The sequence below is a fragment of the Gossypium hirsutum genome, chromosome D02, assembly GCF_007990345.1.
Source record: "Gossypium hirsutum isolate 1008001.06 chromosome D02, Gossypium_hirsutum_v2.1, whole genome shotgun sequence".
Taxonomy (NCBI): Eukaryota; Viridiplantae; Streptophyta; class Magnoliopsida; order Malvales; family Malvaceae; genus Gossypium; species Gossypium hirsutum.
This window is the reverse complement of record NC_053438.1, coordinates 40,550,298-40,560,799: the sequence shown is the minus strand read 5'-3', so window position 1 is coordinate 40,560,799 and position 10,502 is coordinate 40,550,298. Positions and strand designations below refer to the sequence as shown.

At 35.2% G+C, this 10,502-nt stretch overlaps 1 non-coding gene across 1 annotated transcript; it reads left to right on the top strand.

Moving 5' to 3' along the window:
• Positions 1-9,104: 9,104 nt before the first annotated feature.
• On the top strand, positions 9,105-9,211 carry LOC121214915 (small nucleolar RNA R71). The gene has a single exon (XR_005910654.1). It is a non-coding gene; the product is annotated as a small nucleolar RNA R71 (small nucleolar RNA).
• The last annotated feature ends 1,291 nt before the right edge of the window (positions 9,212-10,502 follow it).

Here is a 10,502-nt window from a genome sequence, read left to right as displayed (position 1 = left end):
GAAAGGCAGTGATACAAGATCTCAGCAATCTCGCTTTCAACTACACACTTTCGGATTATATTATTTGCACATTGTTTAAACAAAAGTAGATCCTCCCAAAGATAATACTGACTATCATGAAGGAATTTTTTCCTTTGTTGGTATGTCATTTCTCGAGGAATTATTCCACATGTAAGATAATTGGCAAAATTAGCAAACTAGGGTATTTCATGAATTCGATTTACCTCAAATAAGTGTTCATCTGGGAAATTCTTATTGATAGGCACACATGATTGAGTTACCTCATCTTGCTCCAACCTCAACAGATGATCAGCTATTTGATTTTGACACCTTTTCTGTCTTGGATCTCAAGGTCAAATTCTTGGATTAAAAGTATCCAACGAATTAGTGTAACACCCCTTACCCGAGACCGTAGTCGGAGTCGAGCTCGAGGCATTACTTTACGTAACTTATTAGTTTGGGCATAAAAATTTGCTTTTAAAATTTATCTCACTATTTATGATAAATCTGTCCACTCGTGTAGAAGTCACTAAATCATTTATAAATCGAGCTACAGAACTTGAAATTTAAATCTGTAAATTTTCCCTGAAACTATACTCAAATATCTTCTTACCACAAATTTTTTAGAATTTTTGGTTTAGCCAATTAGTACATTTTATTAGTTAAAGTCTCCCCTGTTTCACCACTCGACTGTCCTAACCTCTTGCCACTAAAAATAAGTTTTCTCATTGTAGGATTTTCATATGGTGTTCTCACTTATTTCTACAGAAAATAGACTCAATAAGGAATCTATACATATAAATTAAAACTCATAACTATTTTTTTAAAATTTTTATTGATTTTCTAAACTCAGAATAAGGGACTCCAAAAATAGTTCTGACATTGTCTCACCAAAATTCACATGTCTCAAAATATAAAATTCCTTTTGCTAAACCGTTATTTTTCCATGAAAATAGACTCAACAAGATTTTATTCTATATATCATAAACCCTCTAATTCATTTTATACTATCCTAAGTGATTTTTCAAAATCACGTCACTGCTGCTGTTTGAAATCTATTTCTTTGCAAATTATTACTCTTTCATGATTTCTATGCATAATTTATCACATAGACATGTATAACAACAAACACCTTCATACTTAGACATTTTGACAACCATTCATCATTAGATATTTACACATCATTCTTTAGCAAAATCATAATACAACATTCGAAATAAGTAAGTCCCTATACATGCCATAGTTCAAACATAGTTCATCATAAAATACCGAGTCATTGTGGTTGATAGTGTGGACGATCTCCGACGTCTTAAGGATCCTCGACTTTGATTAATAATGTTATATAAAAATAAAATAAACAAAGTAAGCATAATTCTTAGTAAGTTTACAAGTAAATAAATAGCAACATTAAACACAAATAATAATAACCAAGTAACATAATCTTTAATTTCCTCTTTACTTGATCTCTTACTCATTCACTTACTTGTTTACTTAGATAACTCATAATTATGACTTACTTTTCTCTTGCTGAAATATTGATTCTCAATGGGTAATGTAATATACTCTTAACTCTTATAACTCACTTGAACTTGCCATTTATGCTTTTAACTGAACTTTCATGGACATAAGTTATTTACTAGCCCGTTGAACCACATTGGAATAATAAGGATACTTGGGTCTCTTTCTGATAATAACATGCCAAAACCATGTCCCAGACATGGTCTTACATAGGATGTTTCATGTACTGCCAATGCCATATCCCAGATATGGTCTTACATGGGAGTTCTCATATCGGTGCCCATGCCATGTCCCAGACATGGTCTTACGAGGGACCTCTCATCTCGGTGCCAACGCCATGTCCCAGACATGGTCTTACATGGGACCTCTCATGATCTCAAGGATGCCAATGCCATGTCCCAGACATGGTCTTACATGGGATCTCTTTACCCAAATGTCATGACATTTGTATCCAATACACTCCTAATGTTTCAACGGGGGTTTTATCACTGATTCTCTGTCATCTCATACTTAAGTCAACATTAAATAATTTCATGAAATAAATACATAATTGTTGGAGAATAGAAGCATTAATAATAATTATTGAAATATTGCATTTATTTACCGTAAACTTACATCGGTAGCAAATATAGCCAAACTTATAAATTTAGTCTTCAACTTTATTCTATCCTCAATCTAACCTCGAATTTCATTCTTCTTGATCTATAATAGCAAATTTAACTTATTTAATACTCACATTCATTAAAACATCCCTCGACTCTAACTTTGTAAAAATTACAATTTTGCCCCTAAACTTTTACATAATTACGCTTTTGCCCCAAAGTTCGAAAATTAAACTTGATCTCATATTCTTATGTTATATAACATGCTGAACATTTTTCTCTTCTATGACAACATCAAATTCTCACTCTAACACTTACTTATGTACATTAGGGATTTTTACCGATTATGTCAACTTACTCGTTTTCGCTTAAAATCGGCTAGCAAAAGTTGTTTAACATAATTTCTAGCTTCATATTCTATCATAAAACATAAAAATAAACACTTTTCACATCTGGGTATTTTTCCAAATATAAACCCTAGGTTAAATTATAGTTAGAATAAGCTAAATTAAGCTACCATGATCTCAAAAACGTAAAAAAACATTAAAAACGAAGCTTAGAATCACTTACTATGAGCTTGAAAAAGTGTGAAAACCCTAGCTATGGTGTCTTTCCAAATTGGGCAACAAGCTATGGAGAAGATGATGTTTTTGTCATCTTTTTCCCTTTTTATTCTTTTTATTATTCATTTACTAAAATACCCTTCATTAAAACTTTAGTTATTTTTATCTATGCATGCCTATTTTTGTCCATGAAAATTTTATGGTCTAATTACTATTTAAGGACCTCTACTTTGATTATGCACTTCAAATAAATCCTTTCATCTAAAATTCATATTTACCCACTTTTGCAATTAAGTCCTAATAGGCAATTTAGGCATGCAATCAATAAAATTTCTTATCAATACTCTAATACTTATATCTAATCACTCGATAAATCTTAAAAATTAATAATAATTTTCTCTTTAAATCAAATTTTTGGTTACGAAACCACTATTCCGATAACCTTAAATTTGGGTCATTACAATTAGCCTTGGTTTTGCATCTTTCTTCGTGAGCAAGTATTTAATGGCCGCATAGTTAGTAAATACTGTAACTTTGGTACCTATAAGATATGAGCGGAATTTTTCGAAAGCAAAAACTATAGCGAAGAGTTCCTTTTCGATTACCGTATAATTGCGTTGGGCTCCCGTCATGGTTAGTAAATACTGTAACTTTGGTACCTATAAGATATGAGCGGAATTTTTCAAAAGCAAAAACTATAGCGAAGATTTCCTTTTCGGTTACCGTATAATTGCGTTGGGCTCCCGTCAAAGTTCTACTTGCATAGTAAATAGGGTGAAACACTTTATTTCTTCTTTGACCCATCACAGCTCCAACGGCATAATCACTTGCATCGTACATCGACTCAAAAGGTGAGTTCCAATCAGGTGTAATGATTATTGGGGCTAAGATTAACCGCTTCTTTAGCTCTTCAAAAGCTTCCAAACATGCTTTGTTGAAATCAAACACTGTATCTTTCTCTATCAACAAACACAATGGTTTAGAAATTTTTGAGAAATCTTTGATAAACTTTCGATAAAAATCGGCATGGCCTAAGAAACTTCTAACTCCTTTCACATTCATTAGGGTCGATAATCTTTCAATTACATCCACCTTTTCTTTATCGACTTCAATTCCTTTTTTGATATCCTATGACCTAAGACAATCCCTTCCTTGACCATAAAATGGCATTTTTTCCCAATTAAGAACAAGATTCGCCTCTTAGCATCTCTTCAGTACCTTAGCCAAATTACTCAAACAGATATCATAAGTGTTACCAAAAACAAAAAAAAAATCATCCATGAAAACCTCAACAAATTTTCAACAATATTAGTAAATATCGCCATCATGCATCGTTCAAAAGTTGTAGGTGCATTGCATAAACCAAAAGGCATTCGCCTAAAAGCAAATGTACCGTATGTACAAGTAAAGGTTATTTTATGTTGGTCCTCCGAGGCTACAACTATTTGGTTATATCCTGAATAGCCATCTAAAAAACAATATAATTCATTACCTGCCAATCGATCTAACATCTGATCCATAAAAGGCAACGAAAAATGGACCTTCCAAGTGGCTTTGTTCAACTTTCTGTAATCAATACATGTAACACCCCGAACCCGAGACCGACACCGGAGTCGAACACGAGGTGTTAATAGACTTTAAACCCCTTATAAAAATATTTCTCAGACACTGCCAATCTGCATACTAGTCGCTTTAAAAATCATATCTTGAGTTTCACAACTCGAAAATCAGTTTTGTGATTTTTCCATGAAACTAGACTCATATGCCCATCTACATATTTTTTTCTAGAATTTTTGGTTGGGCCAATTAGTACATTTTATTAGTCAAATTCTCCCATGTTACAGGGATCGACTACCCTGACCTTTGCGCATTACGACTTGGATATATCCTTGTACAGGGCTCCAATACTGATGCCGTTTGTTTCTATAGAAACTAGACTCATAGAGGAATCTATCCATATATGGTATGACTCCTAATTATCTCTGGTTAATTTTTAATGACTTTCCAAAGTCGGAACAGGAAATCCAGAAACCGTTCTGGCCCTGTCTCACGAGAACCTGAATATCTCTTAACATACTATCCGTATGATTGTTTCGTTACTTTCCTATGAAAGTATATTCATCAAGGTTTGTTTACATAATTTATTCACTATTTAATTCCCTTCCTACTATTTTTAGTGATTTCCCAAATCTACATCACTGCTGCTGTCAGCATCTGCCTTTAAGGTAGACTTTACCTATTTCATGGTTTCCATGATTCAACTAGCCCTTTTTGCATAAATAGCACAATTGATGAAAGTGATTAACCATCCCCATGGCCAATCCTTGTCAAGCATATCCACACCAAATGATTATAACAATATACTCAAACACATATAAGCCATTTTCGCATGGCTATCCAAAATTTATACAAGTCCAAAGGGTCCACGACCCACAACAAACGGGTAGTCCTATACATGCCATTTCGAAGTTCAACCAAAATTGTACCAAAAGGGGGACTTTGATAGTGTGGGCGACTTTGACCTGAAGATCCCGAGTCCGATAGCTGGAGAACCAAATCTATAAAACAAAGGAGCAATGAAACGGAGTAAGCAATTTATGCTTAGTAAGTTTTGAGCAAGGAATTCCAGCACAACAAAAGTATAGCATTCATATAGCTAAACGGATAATTTCATATGCACAAATTTACGATATCGTACTTGCTTCACATTATCAACCCTTATGTACATACACAAAAGATCAACTCAGCCAAAGGCCGGTAGCTCGTTTATCAACTGAGCGAATACTTATTTGTAAGGGCTCAACTAAATTCAAGCACATACGAAACATACCTCAATGTTGGGATGTTTCGAGAGTATTAACTGGAATTTTACAGCAAGTTCATTCATTCCCAAATCACGTACCTTCGGAATTTAACCGGATATAGCTCCTCGTTCAAATGCCTTCGGGACATAGCCCGGTTATAGTAATTCGCACAAATGCCTTCGGGACTTAACCCGGATTTAGTAACTCGCACAAATGCCTTCGGGACTTAACCCGGATTTAGTAACTCGCACAAATGCCTTCGGGCTTAGCCCGGAATTAGTATCTCGCACAAATGCCTTCGGGCAGCCCGGAATTAGTATCTCGCACAAATGCCTTCGGATCTTAGTCCGGATATGGTCACTTAGCACAAAGCCTTCGGGACTTAGCCCGGACATCATTCAAATAACCATGCACATTTAACAATAAATCATAGCACATTCGTGTTTCATTTTCGTTAGCAAAACTCAAACACAAGACACTTATCATTCTTGTGATTTCGGCTCAATAGCCACACACAAAGAGCATGATTTTGATTTGCTTAAAACATGATCTAATCAAATCTTAATTTAAGCTCTCTTACTCAAGAACTTACCTCGGGTGTTGTCGAACGATTCCGATAGCTATTCGACCACTTTTTCCTTCCCTTTATCGGATTTAGTTCCCCTTTGCTCTTGAGCTTAATTAAACAAATAAATTGATTTAATCATTTGAGCATCGAAAAGAGGAACACAAGGCACTTAGCCCATATTTATACATTAGACATTAAAGTCACATATGTACGGAATCATGAATCAAACTCAACATTTTAGCTAATTTTTTTCCCTTGGCCGAATATGCATGTCTATTTTGGGGCCGATTTCAACACTTAATACATTCTACAAGTATGGTCACTTGTATTGACTAAACACCCTTTTGTTTCAAGTTCAAAACTTGGCTAATACACACATATACACACTAGTAAAGCATCCTCTCCCTTTCCATCAATTTAACACATGCATTGCTCATTAACATGCAAAAGTTATATTCGGCCTTAGCACACAACTTGCTAGCCGATTCTTCTCCATTTAGCAACCAATGCACATATGTGCTCACTCAAAAATGCTAAAAAGGAGGTTCAAGAATCATCAAGCCACCATCACATGCATCATTAACAAGCTTCATATTTAGCATGCAATGGCATTAACACAAACTCTACCTAGGCCGAATCTTAACTCATCCTCATGCCTCATCACCACAACATCAAACATCAACCAAGAATGATGCATCCATGGCCGAGTGTCATTTCCATCACATAGCAAGATTTAGACCATGGGCTAGGTAGAACTCAAGCTAACAACTAAAACATGCATGCATCTCATGGAACATCATCAAACATACCTTAGCCTAGCTACATGCATGGCCGAACCTCTTCAACCTTTCTTCTTCCTTCCTCCTTAAAATTTTTGGCCAAGGATGAACCAAAGGATGAGCATTTTTTTCTTTGTTTTTTTTCTTTCTAGTTTCGGCTAAATGAAGATGAGAAAGGATGAACAAAAATTTTCTCCTTTCTTTTCTTTAGCTCACGGCAATGGGGGGGAAAAACAACTACACACATTTTTTTTTGTATTCATCATACTCCTTTTCATTATTTTATGCCCATGCCCCTTATTTTATTTTTTTCCTACATGCCTCACTAGGCCAACATGTTCCCAACATGTTTCCACCCATAGCATGGCCAACCACTAGCTCAAATTTTGGGCAATTTGACATGCAAACCCATCATTTTCACAACATGCATTAATAGACCATTTTAAATTAGCCTATCATATTTTCACCATGTCTCATATCAATCCCTATTTAATAATTTCTCATGCAATTGGCAAAATTGGAGAATGAAACTTCCACATACTCATGTACACACATAATAAGCATAGAATATGGAAATCAATTATTTTTATGACTCGGTTTTGTGGTCCCGAAACCACTTCCCGATTAGGGTCAATTTTGGGCCGTCACAATACAGATTCTCCAACCAGTAACAGTTCTTATTGGAATTAACTCGTCACGCTCATTTTCAACAATTGTGATTCCATCTTTCTTCGGCACACACTACACCGGACTTACCCACGAACTATCTGAAATAGGATAAATGATTCCTGCATCTAGCCATTTGATCACTTCCTTTCTCACAACTTCTCCCGTAATAGGATTGATCCTCCTTTGTCCATCAATTCGAGCTCTTTCACCTTCTTCTAAGCTGATTTTATGCATGCAAAAAGAAGGGCTTATACCTCGAATATCAGTTATGGTCCAACCAATTGCTTTCTTAAATTTCTTTAGAACAGCAATTAGTTGCTCCTCTTGGTCTTTCGTCAGTTCCGCTGAAATAATCACAGACAAAGTAAAACAATCACCTAAATAAACGTGTTTCAAATGGGAAGGAAGTACCTTTAGTTCGAGTTTAGGTGGTTCTTCAATTGACAACTTGGGTTGCACAAATTCTCTGACTTCTAACTCCAACGGTTCAAACCGTGTGGATTGAATAAAATTTCCCGGATTGGCTTCCATCAAAGCCATGTTTTCTTCACCTTCTTTATCCTCTAAAGGGTCAAGATCTAAGGCTTTCTCCAATGGATCTTCTTCAGAATTGCTTTCCATAGAAACCAAGGTTTCTATCTCTTCCATAACTGAACACTCCTCTATCGGATCGAAAATTTCATCGCTTTAAGAATGTTAAAGGTTACCTGATCGTTTTGAACTCGCATGGTGAATTCTCCTTTCTGTATATCAATTAACATTCTTCCCGTGGTTAAGAAAGGTCTCCCAAGGATGATCGGCACTTCCTTGTCTACTTCAAAATCTAAAACAATGAAATTAGTAGGAAAAATAAATTTATCGACTCTTATAAAAACATTCTTGATCTTTCGTTCGAGATATGCTAAAGATCGATCTACTAGCTGAAGCGTCATAGTTGTAGGTCTTACTTCACATATCCCTAACATCTTGAAAATAGACTTAGGCATCAGGTTGATACTCGCTCCTAAGTCACATAAAGTTTTACCACAGTAAGATTCAGTAATGTTACAGGGTATAGTAAGGCTTCCTAACTCTTTCAATTTCGGTGGCAATTTGTTCTCCAGGAACACACTATACTCTTTCTTCAAGGCAACAGTCTCATACTCATTCAGTCATTTCTTCTTGGATAGTATATCCTTCATAAACTTCACATAATTCGGCATTTGTTCTAAAGCCTCCACCAACGGAATATTGATGTGTAACTGCTTCAGAACATCCATAAACTTCTTGAATTGCACATCATGTTTCTGCTTGTTTTGCTGCAATCTTTGCGGATATGAAGGTGATGGAACTTTCGATTGAACCGGACAAGTTTTCTAAGTAGGTAAGTCTGAGTTGATAACGAACTGAAGGTTTCAACTTCATGAACTCTGGCTACACGTCTTCCTGAAGCTACTCGATTTGTTGGCCATTGATAGTTATTACTCACGATCCTCTCGATGATCTCATAAGCCTCATTATAAGACTTAGACAAAATTACACCATTCGCAGAAGCATCTACCATCAATCTTGTATGTGCATTGAGACCATTATAGAATGTCTCCAGCTAGATACAATGAGGAATCCCATGATAAGGACACTTACGAAGTAACTCCTTGAATCGCTCCCAAGCCTCATACAAGGACTCGTCATCCAATTGTTGGAAAGTTGTGATCTCGTTTCTTAACTTAGCGTTTTTGCTATGTGGGAAATACTTAACCAAAAATCTCTTCGCTAATTCTTGCCATGTAGATATGGAACTTGGTGGCAATGAATTGAGTCATGCTCGTGCTCAATCTCGCAACGAGTACAAAAACAACTTCAACCTCAACGCATTTTTAGTCACACCAGCTATCTTGAATGAATCACTCACCTCCATAAACAATCGAAGATGGAGATGTGGATCTTCCATGGGCATACCACTAAATTGGCCCACCGTTTTTAGCATTTGAAACATCACTGGTTTCAATTCAAACTGGGTTGCCTCAATATCTGGCCTTCTAATTCCTGGGTTTAACTCACTGAAAAGTGGCACAGCATATTGTCTGATGCATTGATCCCTATAATCAGCAATAAGGATAGGATTTCGTACATGATCAGCTTCATTACCTTGGTCTTGATTATGATTTCCAAGGTTTATCTCGACTTGTCTTTGAGTTGTTTGTTTTTGTCTGAAAGTTCGCTCGATTTCAGGGTCTACAAAGAGTAAATCGATAATTCAATCTATGCTCATAAACACCTAAAAAGAAAATCACAAAAAGTAAAAAGAATAAGTTATTAATGTTAGAAATAAATCAAATTGAAAATAAATAATTTCACAAAAAATGACTATGGCAACAGTTGACAATCCCCGGCAACGGCGCCAAAAACTTGTTACAAGTAGGTTTGTGCAAATGTACACAGTCGTTATCAAGTAATAAGTATCGAGTTATCGTCTGCACAGAGATTGTATTTGTGCTAAGTCACTTAATTTGTAAAATTATATTAACAATTTGGTTAATAAAAACACAATATAGTCTAGAAGTAATGATTAAAATATATTAAACTAAATACAATGATCCCTAATGCAAATTATCCCAAGTATGCAAACTATATGAATGAAATAGATTTTAGTAAAATTAAACACAATTTGCAACAATTATAACATAAATAAACTAGGACAATTACTTTAATAAAACTCAATTTATTATCAACATGCTTAATAACATTCAAAAAAACATTCCATCACAACTCAATCTTTTATGAGTTTGGAAACTACATTAGGTCCTTTCGAATCCTTTACTTAGTAAATACGCATTTTATTGATCCTTATTTACTAAGGTTTTTTTAGCATTCATCTGAGGTAATAGGGACGTGTCAGGTTTGAAACAATTTAATCACACAAATCTAAAAATTATGCAGATAATAGAGCTTGGTCAGAGTTGTTATGCAACATTCAATTTAATCGGGTCAGGATCTAAATTGAGCATGCACATTTCAAT